The sequence below is a fragment of the Rhinoderma darwinii genome, chromosome 4 (assembly GCF_050947455.1).
Source record: "Rhinoderma darwinii isolate aRhiDar2 chromosome 4, aRhiDar2.hap1, whole genome shotgun sequence".
NCBI lineage: Eukaryota > Metazoa > Chordata > Amphibia > Anura > Rhinodermatidae > Rhinoderma > Rhinoderma darwinii.
This window is the reverse complement of record NC_134690.1, coordinates 86,236,424-86,259,761: the sequence shown is the minus strand read 5'-3', so window position 1 is coordinate 86,259,761 and position 23,338 is coordinate 86,236,424. Positions and strand designations below refer to the sequence as shown.

The 23,338-nt window shown below is 44.7% G+C and overlaps 1 protein-coding gene across 1 annotated transcript in view; it reads left to right on the top strand.

Moving 5' to 3' along the window:
* Nucleotides 1-318: 318 nt before the first annotated feature.
* The window catches only part of PLEKHB2 (pleckstrin homology domain containing B2), an 85,817-nt gene continuing 62,797 nt past the window's right edge, over nt 319-23,338 (top strand). The window contains exon 1 of the mRNA XM_075863949.1: nt 319-417. The gene's annotated coding sequence lies outside the window, so the exon portion shown is untranslated. The remainder of the gene's footprint in view (nt 418-23,338) is intronic.

Genomic DNA, 23,338 nt, shown 5'->3' with positions numbered 1-23,338 from the left:
ATATACAGGGCTGGGCTATATCTACTGGGGGCTATATACAGGGGTGGGCTATCTGTAGAGCACTATAGGGGGAGTTATTTGTGGGACACTATATACAGGGGTGGGCTATATGGGGGCATTATCTACAGGGGGCTCTATGGCAGGCACTATCTACAGGGGGCACAGTGTGTGTGTAGGACACGGTGTATGGTGCTATTATAATTAGAGGTGCAGTGTATGGCGCTATTATATTTAGGGGCGTAGTATGTGGTATAATGATAACTTTATATTTATTTATAGGTGCAGAAATGTTGGTAAAGTGAGAAGCTGAAGACATGTGAGCGGCAAACTGCAGAAATGGGCTGTGGCCGGGAGAATTCATCATAGAGGTTTGGACCGGATGGAGAAAAAGAACTAGAATCTGAGTTGTCACCGGCGGTGAGTCACTTAATGTAAATGTTTATTCTGCCTCTAATCAGCACTGTAGTCACTGTATGATCTGCAGTGAGATGATTATGATAGGATTTATTTTTGTGAAACAGCATCTCCCAGCATATCCTTACCATTGTTCGGGCCATGCTGGGAGCTGTAGTTTTACGCCGTACAAACCTGTACAGCAGGGGTTGCACTAAATTGAGCTGTATTTGTGCTGGTGTTGTATATATGTACTAATCTTGGTTCTGGTGTTGTGTATAGAACCATATTGCTTGTAAGATGTACAAATGTGTTACATAAAAAGCAATGACGCGTCGATTGGTAGAGAAAACAAACACGGCGAGGGGGAAGGAGATGTCGGGAAAGAGGTTGGGGGGGAGGGGGAGGTGCCAAACTGAATCTTTGCCCCGGGTGCTGGAGAACCTAGCTACGCCTCTGCCTTGTGGGGTGTAGTTTCCAAAATGGGGTCACTTCTTGGGGGCTTCTACTGTACTCTGGTACCTCAGGGTTTTGCAAATGCGACATGGCACCCAAAACCAATCCAGTAACATCTGCATGCCAAATAGCACTCCCGCCTTTCTGAGCCCTGCCCTGTGTGACCAAACAGCAGTTTATAACCCCATATAGGGTATTGCCGTATTCGGGAGAAATTACTTTACAAATATTGAGGTGCTTTTTCCTCTTTGTCCCTTGTGAAAAAGAAAAAATGCAACTTTTTAGTGGAAAAAATGTTGATATTCATTTTTACGGCCTAATTCAAATAAATTCTGCAAAAGACCAGTGGGGTCTAAATGCTTACTATATCCCTAGATAGATTCCTTAAGGGGTGAAGTTTCCCAAATGGGGTCACTTTTGGGGGTCCCTACTGTTTTGGTCCCGCAGGCACTTTGCAAATGTGACATGGCACCCGAAAACCATTCCAGCTAAATTTGAGCTCCAAATGGAGATCCTTCCCTTTTGACCCCTGCCGTGTGTCCAAACAGCAGTTTATGACCACTTATGGGGTATTGCCGTAATCGGGATAAATTGCTTTTCAAATTTTGGGGGGCTTTTTCTCCTTTATGCCTTGTAAAAATTAAAAATTTCAACATTTTATTAGAAAAAATTTAGATTTTCATTTTCACAAAATCCTCTAGGTGCTCCTTTGCTAAGGGAGGTCTGTGTCTCAGTGAATTAGCACACTAGGGCCACATGGGGGATAATTCTAAAAACTACAGAATCCAGGCAATAAATATTGAGTTGCATTTTTCTGGTAAAACGTTCTGTGTTACAGAAAAAAAAAACGATTAAAAATGAAATTCTGCAAAAAACATGTTGACTGCCCCAGCTTATCTTAATGATATATCACTTCATGTATTAACCCTTTCAAGACCGAGCTCATTTTGGCCTTCAGGACCAGCCCCATTTTTTCAAATCTGACATGTGTCACTTTATGTGGTAATAACTCTGGATTGCTTTTGCCTATCCAAGCGATTCTGAGATTGTTTTCTCGTGACATATTGTACTTTATATTAGTGGAATAATTTGGTCAATAAATTCATTGCTTATTTGTGAAAAACACCAAAATTTAGAGAAAATTTGCAAAAATTATGACTTTTCTAATTTTAAATGTATCTGCTTGTAAAACAGATAGTAATACCACACAAAATTGTTACTATTTCACATATTCCATATGTCTACTTTATATTTGCATCGTTTTTTGAACATTATTTTATTTTTCTAGGACGTTACAAGGCTTAGTACTTTACCAGCAATTTCTCACATTTTCAAGAAAATGTCAAAAGGCGATTTTTACAGGGACCAGTTCAGTTCTAAAGCGGCTTTGAGGGCCTTATGTACTAGATAGACCCATAAATCACCCCATATTAAAAACTGCACCCCTCAAAGTATTCAAAACTGCATTCAGAAAGTTTCTTAACCCTTTAGGTATTTCACAGGAATTAAAGCAATGTAGGGGAAATTGACAAATTTTTTTTTTTTTGCTGCAATTCATTTGTAATACATTTGTTTCTGTTACACAGAAGGTTTTACCAGAGAAACACAACACAATATTTATTGCACAGATTCTGCAGTTTTTAGAAATATCCCACATGTGGCCCTAGTGTGATAATGGACTGAAATACTGGCCTCAGAAGAAAAGGAGCACCTAGTGGATTTTGTGGCCTCCTTTTTTTAGAATATATTTTAGGCACCATGTCGGGTTTGAAGAGGTCTTGTAGTGCCAAAACAGTGGAAATCCCCCAAAAGTGACACGGTTTTGGAAACTGCACCCCTCAAGAAATTTATCTAGAGGTATAGTTAGCATCTTGACCCCACAGGTCTCCTGCTATATTTATTTGAGTTTGCCTGTGAAAGTGAAAATCTACTTTTTTTCTGAAAAAAATATAAAAACAAAATAATATTTGCAAGGAATAAAGAATAAAAAGCACCCCAAAACTTGTAAAGCTACTTCTCCCGATTACAGCAATACCCCATATGTGGTACTAATCTGCTGTTTGGACCCACGGCAGAGCTGAGAAGGGAATGAGCGCCATTTGGATTTTGAAGCGCAGATTTTGTTGGATTGGTTTTCAGCGCCATGTCACGTTTGCAACGCCCTGGAGGGAGCAAAACGGTGGAAACCCCCCAAAACTGACCCCATTTTGTAGACTACACCCCTCAAGGAATTTTTCTAGGGGTATTGTTAGCATTTTGACCCCACAGTTTTTTTTGCTGAACTTAGTGGAATTAGGCCGTGAAAATGAAAATCTACTTTTTTCGGAAAAAAACATAGAAATGTTTAATTTTTACAATGAATAAAGGAGAAAAATCACCCCAAAATTTGTAAATCAATTTGTCCTGATTACAGCAATACGCCATATGTGGTAATAAACTTCTGTTTGAACCCACGGCAAGACTCAGAAGGGAAGGAACAATATTTGGCTTTTGGAGCTCAAATTTAGCTGGAATGGTTTTTGGGTGTCATGTCGCATTTGCAAAGCCCCTGAGGTACCAAAACAGTGGAAACCTCCCAAAAGTCCCTTTAGGGGACTGGAACGAGCGATCATTAGGTCGCTGGTTACAATACACTGCAGTACTAATGTATTGCAGTATAATATCATTTTTACAGGCTCCTGTAACAGCGCGATCGCTGTTCCTGTCCATTAGTCCCGGGTGTCAGCTGTAATACACAGCGGACACCTGCAGAATATGAAGCGGGCGCAGCGCATGAGCTCGCTCCATATATAACACCCCGCACCACGACATGCCATTAAGTCGTGGTGCGCGAAGGCCTTAATGCGCAGCGGATGGTGCAAAGTGAAAATTTAAATTTTCCCCTATTATGCCATTTTAATGCACAATATGTCAAAATATCATATATGTGGACGTAAGCTGGTGTTTGGGCACGCTGTGGGGCTCAGAAGGGAGGGAGCGCCATTTGGCTTTTGGAGCGCAGAGTTTGCTTGGTAACTGTTCTGTTTGGGGTTTTGCTGGTCTTTCAGTTTATGATGTGGGGGTATGTGTAAATTGGGCAGAGTACATCAGGACATAATAAGAGGGTATAATAATTCGATAAATAAATAATAATCCGCAGATATGTGGCCAATGTCGCACTGATAAATGGCGCCCGATCTTATCAGCTTTTGGACACTGCACAATTTCTGTCGCTATATTCTGAGAGCCAGAACTTTTTTTATTTTTTCTTCACCGGAGCCGTGTGAGGGCTTATTTGTTGCGGGACAATCTGTAGTTTTCATTGGTACCATTTTAGGGTACATGTGATTTTTTTATCACTTTTTATTCGATTTTTTTGGCAAGCAAAGTGACAAAAAAACAAATTCTGACAATGTTTTTTATCTTTTTTTTTACACTTTTCACCGTGCGCTATAAATGACATTTTACTTTATTCTGCGGGTCGATACGATTACGGCGATACCAGATGTATATAGTTTTTTTTATGTTTTGTGGCATTTGCGCAATAAAATCACTTTTCGATAAAATTATTTATTATTTGTGTCACCATATTCTGAGAGCCATAATTTTTTTATTTTCAGTCAACAAAAGCTGTGTAAGGCCTCATGCACACGACCGTAAAAACTCCCGTTATTACGGGTCGTAATTACGACCCGTAATAACGGGCTCATAGACTTCTATTGGCGACGGGTGCCTTCCCGTTTTCTCACGGGAAGGTGCCCGTGCCGTTGAAAAAGATAGAACATGTCCTATTTCAGGCCGTAATAACGGCACGGACAGTCCATAGAAGTCTATGGAGCTCTCGTAATGACGGGTGGCTACATGTGTGCACCCGTCATTACGTCAGCGTTGCTAAGTGACGTCAGTAAATAGTCACTGTCCAGGGAGCTGAAAGAGTTAACTGATCGGCAGTTCATACTTACCGAGAACTTCCTGCTTCCTCCAGTCCGGTCTCCCGCCCGTTGCCTTGGTGACGTGTCCCTCTCGACATCCGGCCCGACGTCCTGGATGACGTTTCAGGCCATGTGACCGCTGCAGCCAATCACAGGTCAATCACAGGCTGCAGCGGTCACATGGACTGCCGCGTCATCCAGGGAGGTCGGGCTGGATGTGAAGAGAGGGACGCGTCACCAAGACAACGGCCGGGTAAGTATGAATTTCTTTAACTTTTATTACAGAAAGGGCTGTCCCTTCTCTCTATCCTGCACTGATAGAGAGAAGGGGCTGCAGATTAGTGCAGTGCTATTTTGCCGCCAAAAACGTGCCTGTAAATACGGGTGGAATACGGGTGACACCGGACCCATATTTATGGGCACGGGTTCGTAAATACTGGTGCAAAACGGGTCGAATACGTGTGACACCGGACCCGTATTTACGCCAGTATTTACGGGTGGGAAAAAATGCGGTCGTGTGCATGAGGCCTAAGGGCTTGTTTTTTGCGGGACTGATTGTTATTTTTCATTGGTACTATTTTAGGGTACATGCGACTTTTTGATCAGTTTTTATTCTATATTTTTGGAGGGTTGATGACCAAACAAATAGTGATTCTGACATTGTTTTTTAATTATTTTTTTTGCGCTGTTCACCGTGCGGGAAAAATAATATTATAGTTTTATAGTTTGGGTCGTTGTGATCGCCGTGATACCAAATATGTGTACTTTTTTTAACATTTTCATTTTTTTTCCTATAATAAAAGACTTATTATAGGAAAAAATGCATTTTTTGTTTTTGTAACTTTTATAACTTGTTTTTACACTTTTATGAAACATTTTTATTACTTTATTTTTTACTTTTTACTTGTTTTACTTGAAGACCTGCAGCACTAATGGCTGCTATAATACATTACACTACCTAGTGTAACGTATTATAAACTGTCGGTGTGACGCTGAGAGTCACACTGACAGGAAGCTTATGAGGACCGGCCTCCGGCTGGTTCTCATAGGCTGCTGTGCATGGCAGACCCGGGGGCCGTTGTATGGCCTCCGGTTCTGCCTTATAACCGACTTCAGCACCCGCAATCGGTCCCCGGGAAAGTTTGTTGTAGCAACAAACTTTCCAGTTTGTTGTAGTAACAAACTTTCCAGTTCGTTGCTCCAACAAACTTTCCCTGCAATCACATGACCGGGACCTGAACCAATTAGGTCCCGGTCATGTCTCCGGGACCAGAGGCAGGGGTTAACACCCAGCGTGAATTCACGTCGGCGCTGCACAGAGCCCACAAATGCAGACGTGAATTTACTGTGGGCGGTCGGGAAGCGGTTAATTGTCTTTGTGAAACATCTAAATTGGAAGTAGGGTGGCTCAGTGGTTAGCACTGTTGCCTTGCAGCACTAGGGTCCTGGGTTCAAATCCAACCAAGGACAACATCTGCATGGAGTTTGTATGTTCTCCCTGTGTTTGTGTGGGCTTCCTCCCACACCCCGAAAACATACCAATTTAGATTGTGAGCCCCAATGGGGACAGTAAAAGTGCTGCATAATATGTTGGCAATATATATGTAACTGAAATAAATGTTTTGTTTTTTTTCTAAGTCATTCATTTGTTAACTTGCCTGAAGAAGGAGCCTGTGTGCTCTGAAAACTTGCATATAGAACTTTTATGGTTAGCGAATAAAGGTATCAGACCTATTATACTTTTATCTTTTTTAACACAAAAGTATTTAACATTGCAAAAAAAATGAAATTTGTACATTTCATCCCTACTTTTCTCATTCTTGTGAAACGCCTAAAGGGTTAATAAACTTTCTACATGCGGTTTTGAATACTTTGAGGGATTCAGTTTTTAAAATGGGGTTATTTATGGGGGTTTGCATTGTATGTGCCCCTCAAATTTTACAATAAAATACTGAACGTATCGACAAAATTTTACCACTAACTTAAAGTATAATGTGTCACAAGAAAACAATCTCAGAATCGTTTGAATAGGTAAAAGCATTCCGAAGTGATTACCACATAAATTGTCACGTGATTTTGTCAATTTGAAAAATTGGGCTGCGTCCTGAACGTGCAAACTAGTCCATGTCCTTAAGGGGTGAACTATTACGTCTAGTAAGGCAAAAGTATTTTTTTTTGTTCTTCTTTATGCAGAAATTTAACTTTTACTGGTTTCACTGTGAAACAATTTGGGAGTGCACACACTGGCAAAAATTATAGAATCAATGACTTCATAAATTGTAGTTCCAAAAATGTGGTCTACAAAATTACATGTAGTTGTCCACTAGACTATGTAGGTAAAACCACCAGGGAATGGAGAAGGAGGGTCCTGGAACATCTGGGGGACATTACGAACAATACAGTGGCCAGACATATACATCTAAACCATGGGGGAGATGCAAAATGCCTCAAATTTACAGCTATTGAGTTAATTTATCCATCGATAAGGGGAGGAGACATAGATACAATAGTGCTCCAAAGAGAATCCAAACGGATATTTAAACTGGGACCCCATGGATTGAATGAAAAACTAAATTATTGTTGTTTCATTTAACCCTTCTAAAAACCAAACAACTATGTTTCAGAGTTCATAGATTATTTTAAAAGATAACTTTTATTTGCCAAACCTAAAACGTAAATATATTATAATGGATTTGCCAAACGCAGCTTCTTTGTCGACGCCCGTGGTTAATCAGCCTGCATCTGTGCCTAGATCTGTTAAAGTGACTCGATCTGCTACCACTCAGGCTGGGAGGCTGAGGAGTGGGAGAACCTATCACAGCCTGGCCAGACGGAGCTAGCTCCCGCCCTCTGTCTATTTATACCCTCATTTCCTGCTCCTTCTTTGCCTGCGATTCTGTCTGTTTCCTGGCTCTGAAGCTCCTGCTAGTTCTATTGACCTCTGCTTCAAATTGACCCTGGCTTTACTGACTACGCTCCTTCTCTGCGTTTGGTACCTCGTACACTCCTGGTTTGACTCGGCTCGTCCAGTACTCTTGTTGCTCACGGTGTTGCTGTGGGCAACTGCCCCATTTCCCTTAGCTTCTGTGTACCCTTGTCTGTTGGTCTGTCGTGCACTTATTGAGCGTAGGGACCGTCGCCCAGTTGTACGCCGTCGCCTAGGATGGGCCGTACAAGTAGGCAGGGACTGAGTGGCGGGTAGATTAGGGCTCACCTGTCTGTCTCCCTACCCCGTCATTACATATATACACAAAATCATTTTTTGCATATGCAGTTTAGAACCATCTTAGTAGATATAACAGATGGTCACAGCCGTAAATGTCCTACTAAAAATCAATCAAATAAATAAAACTCATGAACATGACTAAAACTATAAATTCATAAACTAGTTTGTGGTGTAGTGTCTTAACTCTGGTTTAGCACGCTGCATCTAAAATGTATTGCGGTTATGATTTAAATAACCAGAGGAGACATAATACACACTACCCCCCCCCCCCCTTTCCCAGATTTACCTGTCGGCGGGTCTGTTTCACGTTGTGAAGACACGTGTCAGTCAGATGCCTGTTGACCCCTTGTTTACAGCGGGCGACTGCTATGTTGTAGAGCGGCCGCTGTAACAATGGGCCCATACCTGCTGACTTGCGACTCTGTGTTTTGGAGCAATGTGTTGCCGAGGCTACAGGCTCCACCCCTTATGGGAGGGGTTCTGGATTTGTCTTTGCAACAGCTCCTTACAGCGGACACACCCCCAGATACGTCACTGCGGGATGTTTCGCTAAAGGAAGGGAATCCTAGTTAAATAGCAGTCAAAAAGCATGTGTGTGCGATGACGTCAGACGCCGAGATAGGCGTTCATCCCAGGTGGAATGGAACATAACCTGCTGAGAATCAGTGCCACTGCAGAAGAATCACTTTAAAATTGCTCCAACTTTTTCTCTTGAGCTGCTAGTTGAAGGGGCCACTTGGCCTTATCTCCCCTGAAGAATTCCGGCCATAAGGAAACTCGTCGGGAGAAGGCAAACCCAATTGCATAGATAAAAAGGATAATGAGGTTTCCCAGTCCCCGGTCGGAGGCTTAGCATGGACTCGGCTATACTACAGAGTGGGTAGGAGGGTTCTTCAACCTTATACATACCAATATCCTCCCTCTGGGAGAAACGCTTGCATGCATTCTGAAAATTGTATCATTATCTGCACAAACTAGCATTTAATCAGTTTTTAAATTGTTATATTCTCTCTCTAATAGGGAATATTTCTTTATGTAAAGTTATTTGGTGTGTTTCTATTGCACACTTTTTATAAAATACGAGTAAAAGTTATATTTTAGCAAAACTCTAGTCCTACTCCAGTGATCCTATTGTTATTTAAGTAGAGTATGAATTCATAATTCACCTCGGTGGAAGGTTTTATAAGATACCACAAATAGTACATATGGTATCGCCATAATCGTATCGACCTGCAGAACAAAGTCAAAATGTCACTTATCGCCCCTGGTGAAAACTGTAAAGAAAAAAGAATAAAAAACATTGTCAGAATTGCTGGTTCTTGGTCACGTTGCTTGTCAAAAAATGGAATAAAAAGTGACAAAAAATCTTATGTGCCCCGAAATGGTACCAATGAAAACTACAGATTGTCCCGCAACAGATAAGCCCTCACATAGCTCCGGTGGAGAGAAAATAAAGAAGTTCTGGCTCTCAGTATATGGTGATGCAAAATGTGCAGTGTGTTCCAAAAGCGGATAAGATTGGGCACCATTTATCAGTGCGACACTGGCCACACATCTGCGGATTATTATTTATTTACTCCATTATTATACCCTCTTACTATGCCCTGATGTACTCCGCACAGCTTACATATAACCTCATGTTCTCCGCACAGCTTACATATACCCTGATGTACTCCGCACAGCTTACATATACCCTGATGTACTCCGCACAGCTTACATATACCCTGATGTACTCCACACAGCTTACATATACCCTGATGTACTCCGCACAGTTTACATATACCCTGATGTACTCCGCACAGATTACATATACCCCCACATTATAAACTGAAATACCAGTAAAACCCCAAACAGAGCAACTACCGAGCAAAATCTGAGCTCCAAAAGCCAAATTGTTCTCTCTTCCTTCTGAATCCTACAGTGTGCCCAAACAGCAGTTTAAGTCCACATACAGTGGAGGAAATAAGTATTTGATCCCTTGCTGATTTTGTAAGTTTGCCCACTGTCAAAGACATGAACAGTCTAGAATTTTTAGGCTAGGTTAATTTTATCAGTGAGAGATAGATTATATAAAAAAAAAAAAACAGAAAATCACATTGTCAAAATTATATATATTTATTTGCATTATGCACAGAGAAATAAGTATTTGATCCCCTACCAACCATTAAGAGTTCAGCCTCCTCCCGACCAGTTACACGCTCCAAATCAACTTGGTGCCTGCATTAAAGACAGCTGTCTTACATGGTCACCTGTATAAAAGACTCCTGTCCACAGACTCAATGAATCAGTCTGACTCTAACCTCTACAACATGGGCAAGACCAAAGAGCTTTCTAAGGATGTCAGGGACAAGATCATAGACTTGTACAAGGCTGGAATGGGCTACAAAACCATAAGTAAGACCCTGGGTGAGAAGGAGACAACTGTTGGTGCAATAGTAAGAAAATGGAAGACATACAAAATGACTGTCAATCGACATCGATCTGGGGCTCCATGCAAAATCTCACCTCGTGGGGTATCCTTGATCCTGAGGAAGGTGAGAGCTCAGCCGAAAACTACACGGGGGAACTTGTTAATGATCTCAAGGCAGCTGGGACCACAGTCACCAAGAAAACCATTGGTAACACATTACGCCGTAATGGATTAAAATCCTGCAGTGCCCGCAAGGTCCCCCTGCTCAAGAAAGCACATGTACAGGCCCGTCTGAAGTTTGCAAATGAACATATGGATGTTTCTGAGAGTGATTGGGAAAGGGTGCTGTGGTCAGATGAGACTAAAATTGAGCTCTTTGGCATTAACTCAACTCGCCGTGTTTGGAGGAAGAGAAATGCTGCCTATGACCCAAAGAACACCGTCCCCACTGTCAAGCATGGAGGTGGAAACATTATGTTTTGGGGGTGTTTTTCTGCTAAGGGCACAGGACTATTTCACCGCATCAATGGGAGAATGGATGGAGCCATGTACCGTCAAATCCTGAGTGACAACCTCCTTCCCTCCACCAGGACATTAAAAATGGCTCGTGGCTGGGTCTTCCAGCACGACAATGACCCGAAACATACAGCCAAGGCAACAAAGGAGTGGCTCAAAAAGAAGCACATTAAGGTCATGGAGTGGCCTAGCCAGTCTCCAGACCTTAATCCCATTGAAAACTTATGGAGGGAGCTGAAGATCCGAGTTGCCAAGCGACAGCCTCGAAATCTTAATGATTTACAGATGATCTGCAAAGAGGAGTGGGCCAAAATTCCATCTAACATGTGTGCAAACCTCATCATCAACTACAAAAAAAGTCTGACCGCTGTCCTTGCCAACAAGGGTTTTGCCACCAAGTATTAAGTCTTGTTTGCCAAAGGGATCAAATACTTATTTCTCTGTGCAAAATGCAAATAAATATATATAATTTTGACAATGTGATTTTCAGTTTTTTTTTAAAATATAATCTATCTCTCACTGGTAAAATTAACCTAGCCTAAAAATTCTAGACTGTTCATGTCTTTGACAGTGGGCAAACTTACAAAATCAGCAAGGGATCAAATACTTATTTCCTTCACTGCATATGGCATCACCATACCTAGGAGAACCCGCTCAACAGTTTATGAGGTATTTGTCTTCAGTGCTGGGTACAACATATTGTGCACTAAAATGGCATATCAGTGAAAAATTTGAATTTTCAATTTGCACAATCCGCTGCACATTAACCCCTTCCCGCTTTGGCCTCTTTTGACCTTCCTGACAGAGGCTCATTTTTCAAATTTGACATGTTTCACTTTATGTGGTAATAACTTCGGAATGTTTTTACCTATCTAAGAAATTCTGAGTTCGTTTTCTCGTGACACATTGGTGTCACGAAGCGGGTTAGTGGACCCACTAGGCCGTACCGCCACAGAGGGGAGGCAGCTGGCCAAACAACAGGACACCCCAGAAATACAATGTCCCGCACAAGGGTACCTGAATAGTCCAGATGTTGGCCGCAGCTCTGGCACAGATGAGATGGGTGCAGCAGATGGCGCCAAACGTGGCGGATGACACAGGAGCCGCAAGTTGCGCCAGACGTGGCGGACTCCTCCGGGCGTGGCAGAAGACACTGGACGTGGCGGATTCCTCCGGACGTGGCAGATGACACAGGACGTGGCACGACTAGATACTAAGGCACAGCACGGGAAACAGGAACGGGAAACACTAAGGGACCATTTGCAAGACAGACTGAGAAAACTAACAACGCTCAGGCAAGGATTAGAAGGCCAGGGGCCTTCTTATAGACCAGGAAATCGTGGCAGTTGATGATGATGACGATTTCCTATTTGCGCGCGCTGGCCCTTTAAGGCCAGGCGCGAGCGTGCGCGCGCACCCTACGGGACACAGCCGAACGGAGCGGAAGTGAGCGCTGGCGTTTCCTAGGAGGGAGACGGGGACCAGCGCTCACGGATCCATGGCTGCGGGCATCGGGATGTAAGTGAACCTAACGGCCCACGGCCATAGACGCTACAGTATCCCCCCTCTTACGCCCCCTCTTCTTGGGGCCAGAGCGAGAGAGGAATTTTTTAATAAGAGCAGGAGCACTGAGGTTCTCTTCTGGCTCCCAGGACCTCTCCTCAGTACCAAACCCTCTCCAGTCCAGCAAATAGAAAGTCCTTCCTCCTACCCTTTTGTAGTCCAGGATCTCTTTTACCTCGAATACATCAGAAGGACCGCTGGGGGCAACTGTGGAACTAGAAGTCTTGCTGTAGCGGTTCAGGACCACTGGTTTCAGGCGGGACACATTGAAGGAGTTAGGGATTCTGAGGGTAGGAGGCAGCCGCAGCTTATAGGAGACAGGGTTGATCTGTTGCAGGATCTCGAAAGGACCAAGGAACCTGGGAGCAAACTTGTATGAAGGCACCCTCAAGCAAATGTACCGAGAGCACAGGCAAACTTTAGTCCCTGGAAGATACTGAGGCGTCTCTCCTCTCCTAGTATCCGCCTTTCGCTTCATGCGATCTACCGCCAGCAAAATAGAGGACCGGGTCTGTTGCCAGATTTGCAGGAAGTCCCCATATGCAGAGTGAGCAGTGGGTACCTGAGATGAAGTAGACACAGGAAGAGGGACTCTGGGATGTTGACTGTACACGATGTGAAACGGAGTGGAGGTGGTGGACTCACTTGTGTGGTTGTTGTATGAAAACTCAGCCCATGGAAGAAGCTGTACCCAGTTATCGTGCTGTGAAGAGATGAAGTGGCAGAGATAATTCTCCATGATCTGGTTGATCCTTTCAACTTGCCCATTGGATTGGGGGTGATAGGCTGAGGAAAAGTCCAAACTCACATCCAGGAGTTTACAGAGGGCTCTCCAGAACATTGACGTAAACTGAACACCCCGATCTGACACGATGTGAAGAGGCAGGCCATGCAAGCGAAAGATGTGTAGAATGAAGAGACTCGCCAGACGAGGAGCAGAAGGTAGGCCGGTCAGAGGGATAAAATGTGCCATCTTTGAGAACCGGTCCACCACCACCCAGATGGTGTTGCATCCTGCTGAAGGAGGAAGGTCTGTGACGAAGTCCATTGCGATGTGCTGCCAGGGGGCACTGGGTACAGGCAGAGCTTGAAGCAGGTCGGCAGGCTTGGAGTGAGTCACTTTGTAAGAGGCACACACCGTGCAAGCAGCGACAAAGTCCAGAACATCTTTAGGTAGCGTGGTCCAGAAGTGACGCGCAATCAGGTCTCTGGTTTTATGGACCCCAGCGTGCCCAGCCACTTTAGAACTGTGTCCCCAGCGGGAATTCTTCTCCTGTCTGCCAACCGAACAAACGTCCTCCCATAAGGGATGTCTCTAATCTGCAGAGGATAAGCGGTGACAACGCAGGACGGGTCTATGATAGTCTGAAGGAACTCCACCATGTCTTCCGTCTCAAACGATCTGGACAGGGCATCGGCCCTCACATTCTTGTCCGCGGGACGGTAGTGGAGCAGAAATTGGAAACGGGTGAAAAACAACGACCGCCTGGCTTGACAGGGATTCAGTCGTTGTGCAGACTGAAGGTAGGTGAGGTTCTTGTGGTTGGTGAAGATCAGGATGGGGTGAGCAGCACCCTCTAGAACAGGGGTCTCAAACTCGGCCGGGTAAGTGGGCCGCATATAGAAAAAATGGGAAGTTGATGGGCCGCATTACTTTCAAATTTGATACAATACAAAATTATTGTTAATCAATTAGTTATTTGAACTACTATAACACTATATTACTAGAATAATAATACTACATTACTATAATAATAGCGCTAGGTTTAAAATTTGAGATATTTCTCCACGTGCTTATTTCAACAATCCAGCTTTCCAGTTTAAGTGTCGCTAAATGCAGTCCGGCGGCTCAGTTAGCAGCGTTTGGCAGACACACGTCAAGATTTGGCAGCCCCTTTTTAGATAGTGCCGCAGTGCCCTCTGTGGATGCTGCCGCAGTGCCCTCTGTAGATAAGGCCGCAGTGCCCTCTGTAGATAAGGCCGCAGTGCCCTCTGTAGATAAGGCCGCAGTGCCCTCTGTAGATAAGGCCGCAGTGCCCTCTGTAGATAAGGTCGCAGTGCCCTCTGTAGATAAGGCCGCAGTGCCCTCTGTAGATAAGGCCGCAGTGCCCTCTGTAGATAAGGCCGCAGTGCCCTCTGTAGATAAGGCCGCAGTGCCCTCTGTAGATAAGGCCCCAGTGCCCTCTGTAGATAAGGCCACAGTGCCCTCTGTAGATAAGGCCACAGTGCCCTCTGTAGATAAGGCCACAGTGCCCTCTGTAGATAAGGCCACAGTGCCCTCTGTAGATAATGCAACACACCCCTAGATAATGCCAGTGTCCTCTTCAGATACTGTCACACACCCACTTGTAGATAATGCCACAGTGCCCTCTGTAGAGGCTTCCACAGTGCCCTCTGTAGAGGCTGCCACAGTGCCCTCTGTAGAGGCTGCCCCAGTGCCCTCTGTAGAGGCTGCCCCAGTGCCCTCTGTAGAGGCTAACCAGCGATGTCAGGGGCTTGCCCAGAGCTGGAGTCCCAGGCAGAGCGCTAGTAGGCTCTTCCTGGGACTCCAGCTGTGCTCCTGACATCACTGGGACTCGTGCTCTGGGGAAGCCCCCGACATCATTGTCGATGCATGGACAGCGATGTCAGAGGCTTCCCCAGAGTCCCTGAGCAAAGCCGATAATAGCGCTCTGCCAGGGACTCCGCTCTTGGGAAGACCCTGACACACTGTCCATATATGGGCAGCGATGTCAGGGAATTCCACAGAGTCCCGGAGCAGAGCCGACACCAGCGCTCTGCTCGGGACTCCGGCTCTGGGGAAGCCCCAGACATCGCTGTTCATATGTGGACAGTGATGTCAGGGAATTCCACAGAGTCCAGGAGCAGAGCCGACACCAGCGCTCTGCTCCGCTATGGGCAAGACCCTGACACACTGTCCATATATGGGCAGCGATGTCAGGGAATTCCACAGAGTCCCGGAGCAGAGCCGACACCAGCGCTCTGCTCGGGACTCCGGCTCTGGGGAAGCCCCAGACATCGCTGTTCATATGTGGACAGCGATGTCAGGGAATTCCAGAGTCTCGGAGCAGAGCCGATACTAGCGGCTCTGTGTCCCGCGGGCCGCAGATGACAGCCCCAGGGGCCGCATGCGGCCCCGCGGGCCGCGTGCTTGAGACCCCTGCTCTAGAAGATGTCTCCACTCCTCCAGGGCCAATTTGATGGCCAGTAGCTCCCGATCTCCAATGGAGTAATTGCGCTCAGCAGAAGAAAACAGTCTTGAGTAGTAGCCACATACCACTGCCTTTCCTTTGGAGCTCCTCTGGAACAGAAGTGCACCTGCACCAACAGAGGAAGCGTCCACTTCCAGAGAGAACTGCCGAGATACGTCAGGATGATGGAGGATCGAGGCTGAAGTGAAGGCTCTCTTGAGGCTAATAAATGCGGACTCTGCCTCTGGAGTCCACACTTTGACGTTCACGCCCTTATTGGTAAGGGACGAGATGGGGGCCGTCAGAGAAGAGAAGTTCGGAATAAACTGCCGGTAGAAATTGGCGAATCCCAGGAACCGCTGTATGGCCCTTAAGCCTTGAGGACGTGGCCACTCCAGGACAGACAGCTTTCACTTTCTCAGGATCCATCTTGAGGCCTTGATCCGAGATGATGTAGCCCAGGAAGGGCAGAGAACTCTTCTCAAAGACGCACTTCTCCAGCTTAGCGTATAAATGATTCTCCCTTAATCGTAGTAGAACCTGACGGACATGCCTTCGATGAGTCGTCTGATCTGGGGAGAAAATCAAAATATCATTGAGATAAACAACAACACAGACATAGAGTAGATCTCGGAAGATATCGTTAACGAACTCCTGAAACACTGCGGGAGCATTACACAGTCCAAAGGGCATCACCAGGTATTCGTAGTGCCCGTCAAGGGTGTTAAAAGCAGTCTTCCATTCATCACACCGGCGAATCCGGACTAGATTGTAAGCCCCCGCAGGTCTAGCTTAGAAATTTTTTTGGCTCCTCGTATGTGATCAAACAGCTCAGAAATGAGTGGCAACAGGTATTTGTTCTTGACTGTGATAAGGTTGAGGCCCCTGTAGTCAATGCAGGGACGAAGGGATCCCTCCTTCTTTTTAACAAAGAAGAATCCAGCCCCGGCCGGGGAGGAAGACTTTCGTATGAAACCCCTCTCCAGATTCTCCTTGAAATAGGCAGACATGGATAGAGACTCTGGCAAAGAGAGAGGATATACCTGTCCACGGGGGAGAGAGGCATTAGGAACCAGTTCAATGGGGCAGTCATAAGTCCGATGTGGAGGCAGCGTCTCAGCCTCCCTTTTGCTGAAAACATCTGCATACTGAGCAAATTGGGGAGGCAGTCCCGCCAACGACTGAGGCAGAGAAGCCTTGACAGGATGGATCTGCAACAGACAACGACCATGGCACTTGGAGCCCCATTGGAGAAACTCTCCAGAATTCCAGTCCAGGACTGGGGCATGTAGTCGAAGCCAAGGCAGGCCCAGCAGAACAGGGTTGATGGCCTTGGGCAAAACAAGGAAAGAAATAAATTCGAAATGCAGGACTCCAACCTGGAGCTTCAACGGCTTGGTTTTAGAAACGATGGGATCAGGCAGAGGCAGTCCATTAACTGAGGCAACAGCCAAAGATGTCTCCAGGGGAACTGTGGGCAGCTGAAGATGATCCACAAGCTCTTTCTGGATGAAATTTGCAGCAGAGCCAGAGTCAAGATAGGCAGAGACTTGATGCATCCTGTCGCCGGATACTAGGGTCACAGGAATAGTCAATTTGGAACCGAATGCTCTGTTAGGTTCCGTTCCACCTAGGGTTGTCTCTCCAACCAATCCTAGGCAAGGGGGTCTCTCTGGCTTCTGGGGACACAGACGCACAATATGGCCTCCAAGGCCGCAATACAGACAAAGTCCAGAAGTGCGTCTGCGTTGACTCTCCTGGGTAGACAAGTTGACATAATTCCTGTGCATCGAATCCTCTGGTGGAATGACTGAGGGGGATTGCGGGACAGCAGAATCCAGCCTGGGAAGTTCTCTCTCCCGGAGAACCTCTTGGGAACGTTCCCGGATCCTCATGTCAACTTGGGAGGCGAGTAAGATAAGATCGTCCAGGGTAGATGGCAGATCGCGAGCAGCCAGCTCGTCATTGATCCCTGAAGAAAGTCCCTGCCAGAATGTGGCCACCAAAGCCTCGTTGTTCCAGGTCAATTCAGCAGCCAGGATACGGAACTGAATGGCATACTCGCCCACGGAGCGGTCTCCCTGGTGTAGGGTTAGCAAGGATGCAGCAGCCGAAGAAACTCTCCCAGGTTCCTCAAAGATCGAGCGGAAGGTCTGTAGGAAGCACTGCAAGTCCCGGGTCTCTGGTCCCTGATGTTCCCAAAGAGGATTAGCCCATGCCAGGGCTTTGCCAGTAAGGAGAGAGATGAAGGCGATCCTGACGTCATCCGAACAGAAGGACCTGGCATGTAGTCTGAAATGGATCAGGCACTGATTCAAAAATCCCCTGCAGGACCTCAGATCTCCGTCATAGCGTTGAGGTAGCGGCAAGAAACACAGGGGATTGGTACCGGTACAGACAGGAAGTGTAGCAGGCGGAACCGCAGGAACGGGTGCGGTGATGACTGTGGTTGGAGCAAGCAGTCGATGGGCTATGGCGTTTACCGACAGGAGGAGCTGGTCTTGTCGTGACTGGAGATCCTCCATCTCGGCCAGCATGGCTTGTGTTGTCAAAGTCTCAGCGGGGTCCATGGCCTGAGCGTACTGTCACGAAGCTGGTTACTGGACCCACTAGGCCGTACCGCCGCAGCGGGGAGGCAGCTGGCCAAACAACAGGACACCCCAGAAATACAATGTCCCGCACAAGGGTACCTGAATAGTCCAGATGGTGGCCGCAGCTCTGGCACAGATGAGATAGGTGCAGCAGATGGCGCCAAACGTGGCGGATGACACAGGAGCCGCAAGTTGCGCCAGACGTGGCGGACTCCTCCGGGCGTGGCAGAAGACACAGGAAGTGGCGGATTCCTCCGGACGTGGCAGATGACACAGGACGTGGCGGATTCCTCCGGACGTGGCAGATGACACAGGACGTGGCGGATTCCTCCGGACGTGGCAGAAGACACATGACGTGGCACGACTAGATACTAAGGCACAGCATGGGAAACAGGAACGGGAAACACTAAGGGACCATTTGCAAGACAGACTGGGAAAACTAACAACGCTCAAGCAAGGATTAGAAGGCCAGGGGCCTTCTTATAGACCAGGAAATCGTGGCAGTTGATGATGATGACGATTTTCTAATTGCGCGCGCTGGCCCTTTAAGGCCGGGCGCGAGCGAGCGCACACCCTACAGGACACAGCCGAACGGAGCGGAAGTGAGCGCTGGCGTCTCCTAGGAGAGAGACGGGGACCAGCGCTCACGGATCCATGGCTGCGGGCGTCGGGAGGTGAGTGAACCCGACGGCTACATGGACGCTACAATTGGACTTTATGTTACTGGCAAAATTTGCTCGATAGATTCAGTATTTAATTGTGGAAAACACCCAAATTTTTTGAAAAATTGCAAAAATTAGAAAGGCATAGAACTTTAGCAGCAATTTCTCACATTTCCAAGAAAATTTTAAATTGCTATTTTTTCAGGGACCAGTTCAGTTGTGAAGTGGCTTTTAGGGCCTTATATATTAGAAACCCCCAATAAGTCATCCCATTTTAAAAACGTCAAAGTATTCAATACAGCATTTAGAAAGTTTCTTAACCCTTTAGACGTTTCCCAGGAATTAAAGCAAAGTAGAGGTGAAATTCACAAATTTCATTTTTGCAGAAATTGATATTTAATCAAATTTTTTTGTAACACAGAAAGTTTTACCAGAGAAACGCAACTCAATATTTATTGCCCAGGTTCTGCAGTATTAGGAAATATCCCACATGTGGCCCTAGTGTGGTAATGGACTAAAGCATCGGCCTCAGAAGCAAAGGATTTTAAGCCTCCTTTTTATTAGAATATATTTTAGCCATCTATTTTATACCATGTCCGGTTTGAAGGGCTCTTGCGGTGCCAAAACAGTGGAAACCCCCCACAAGTGACCCCATTTAGGAAACTAGACCCCTCAAGGAAATTATCTAGGAGTATAGTGAGCATTTTGACCCCACTGGTTTATTGCACAAATTATTGGAATTAGACCGTGAAAATTAAAATCCACATTTTTTTCAAAGAAAATTTCGTTTTAGCTAATTTTTTCTCATTTACACAAGTGTTTCATAGATTTTATTAGAATTGGGCAGTGAAAATAGAAACAATCCTTTTTCTTCAATAAGATGTAGCTTTAAAAAAGAACCCCAACATTTATAATGCAACTTCTCTGGAGTACGGAAATACCCCATATGTGGTCATGAACTGCTGTTTGGGCACACGGCAAGGATCAGAAGAGAAGGAGCGCCATTTGGCTTTTGGAGCACAGCTTTTCTGGATTGGTTTCTTGACACCATGTCGCATTTGGAAAGCCCCTAAGGTACCAGTACAATGGAAACTACCCAAAAGTGACTCCATTCACAAAACTACACCCCTTGAAGAATTCATCTAGGGGTGCAGTGAGCATTTTGACCCCACAGGTATTTCATAGATTTTATTGGAATCGGGCAGTGAAAATAAAATAAAAAAAACATTTTCTTCAATAAGATGTAGCTTTAGCTCAAAATTTTTCCTTTTCTCAACAAATGAAGGAAAAAAAGAACCACATTTGTAAAGTAATTTCTCCCGAGTACGGCAATACCCCATATGTGGTCATAAACGGCTGTTTGGGCACACAGTAGGGCTCAGAAGGGAAGGAGCGCCATTTGGCTTTTGGAGTGCAGATTTTTCTGGTCGCTATGTATCATTTGCAAAGCCCCTGTGGAACCAAAACAGTAGAAACCCCCCAGAAGTGACCCCATTTTGGAACCTACACCCCTCAAGGTATTCACCTAGGGGTGTAGTGAACATGTTACCCTGCAGGTGTTCTGCAGAAATTAGTGTGCACTCGATGTTGCAGAGTGGAATGGGATTTTTTTCCCATAGATTTGCCAATATGTGGTGCCCAGCTTGTGCCACAATAACAAGACAGCTCTCTAATTATTATGCTGTGTTTGCCGGTTTTAGAAACACCCTACATGTGGCCCTAATCTTTTGCCTGGACATTCGACCAGGCTGAGGAGTGAAAGAGTACCATGTGAAGTTGAGACCTAATTTGGTGACTTACACAGTATTGGTTCACAATTGCAGAGGCTCTGATGTGAAATAATAAAAGAAACCCCTGAGAAGTGACCCCATTTTGGAAACAAAACCCCTCAAGTTATTTATTAAGGGGTGTAGTGAGCATTTTCACCCCACATGTCTTTTCCATAAATGATTGAGCTGCGATGGTGCAAAGTAAAAATTAAAGTTTTTCCCCAGATATACCATTTCAGTGGCAAATATGTCGTGCCCAGCTTGTGCCAGTGGAGATACACACCCCAAGAATTGTTAAAAGGGTTCTCCTGGGTATGGCGATGCCATGTATGTGGAAGTAAACAGCTGTTTGGGCACACTGTAGTGCTCAGAAGTGAGGGAGCACCATTTGGCTTTTGGAGCGTGTATTTTGCTTGGTAGTAGATTTCTTTGGAGTTTTACTAGTATTTCAGTTTATAATGTGGGGGTACATGTAAGCTGGACAGAGTACATCAGGGGCATAGTCAGGTGGTATAATAATGGGGTAAAAAAGCAATAAAATAATCCATAGATATATGTTACGCTGTGAAGTATGGTTGTCACGATATCACAATTTGGATTTCGATACCGATACTTTGTGTAGTATTGTGATGCTCGATACCAAAACGATAATTTGCCAACAATAACAATAATATAAAAAAAAGTTCTTCCATTTTCTGATGTGAGGCACGTGGTGTGATGAATTTTGAACCTCCATGTGCCTCACATTAATAGTAAATAACCCTATCATGTTCCATAATGAACAACATTGGGTTAATGTGTGAGGTACATGATGGGGTTAATTACTATTAATGTGAGGCACATGTAGGTTCAAAATTCATAATACTTCGTGCCTCACATTAATAAGAAAAGTAAGCACTGTTTTATTTTATAACAGTGTAAACTTGAACAACGCTATAAATGTGTTATTACGGTCGCAACGATGCCAACTATGTGTATATTTTATATATTGAGACTATGTTTATTGTAAAAAAGTATGTTGTTTTTTTTATTTAACATTACCTATTTTTTAACTTTAATGTGCCGACATATATCTATATACTGATAGTACACACGCAGTTGTTAGGACATACCTCAGTATGCCCTAACAACAGAAAATATGGTCAGACAGCCCTGGGTTCCTTCAATGGACCCTGGGCTGTCTGCCCATATATGGTATGTCCCTCTATCGCGTCACAGGGATTCCCCGTGACGCGATCCAGAACATGGGGGAGTTTAGCAGTGCACTCTCCATGTTCTGTCTTCAGTGCTGGCAATCATTAGTGTAGTGCTGGTCGCATCACATCATGCTAACCGCGCGCGCACTTGCCAGGACTCAGGAGCGGGGCAATGGCTGTATTGCACAGCCACAGCCCCGTTCTAACAACATTTATGTATTACTATGCTAAGCTGTGCGGCCGCACAGCTTAGTTTTGAAATACATGAAATAACAATATCGAACTGTTTCAGAGGTCACAGTATCGAAACGGTATCGAAGTTTCGATTCATCGTGCATCCCTACTGCGAAGCAATCCTTTCTGCACAGGCCAGTGTCACACTGATAAATGGTGTCCTTACTTATTCCCCTTTTGGTCCACAATCCGCACCTTTGCAGTTTGGGGAATTTTGCTGAGAAAGTGTTGGTATAATATGGGCACCCTCCCTTATAGCAGATATGTTTGGGCCCTAACCTTCCTTGTTCCCTAATTTTAGGGCCTTGATAAATCACCTCTTGAAACAGAAGAAATGTTCGCCCCTCGGGCCTGCATAACTGCATATTTTTTATTTCCTGACTTATTGGAACCTTAACTCATTTTATTTTTTCATAGACGTAGTGGTATGAGAGCTGATTTTTTTTTTGTGGGACGAGCTGTAGTTATTATTGGTACCATTTTGGGGTACATGCAAATTTTTAATCACTTTTTATCATATTTTTTGGAAGGCAAGGTGATCAAAAAATAGCAATTCTGACATAGTTGTTTTTTTTTATACAGCGTTCAACATCCGTTATAAATGACATGTTAATTTTATTCTGGGGGTCAGTACGATTCCGTCGATACCAAATTTATGGCACTTTTTTTGCATAATAAAATTTCTTTTGTAAAAATAATGTGTTTTTTCTCTTGACATGTGAAAACCATAACATCGACGGAGCTGTATGAGGGCTTGTTTTTTGCGAGACGAGCTATAGTTTTTATAGGTACCATTTTTGGATACATGTGACTTTTTTTCAATAATAAAGGACTTGATAACGGAAAAAGGGCAATAGTGTTTTATTTTATTACTTGAAACTTTGATTACATTTTTTTTACTTTTTTTTTTTGACACTTTTTTTTTGTCCCACTAGGGGACTAAAGGGGGATTTGAAGGTACAACTATCATATTTTTTTTCTAATACATTGCACTACCTACACTACCGTTCAAAAGTTTGGGGTCACCCAGACAATTTTGTGTTTTCCATGAAAACTCACACTTATATTTATCAAATGAGTTGCAAAATGACTAGAAAATATAGTCAAGACATTGACAAGGTTAGAAATAATGATTTTTATTTGAAATAATAATTTTCTCCTTCAAACTTTGCTTTCGTCAAAGAATGCTCCATTTGCAGCAATTACAGCATTGCAGACCT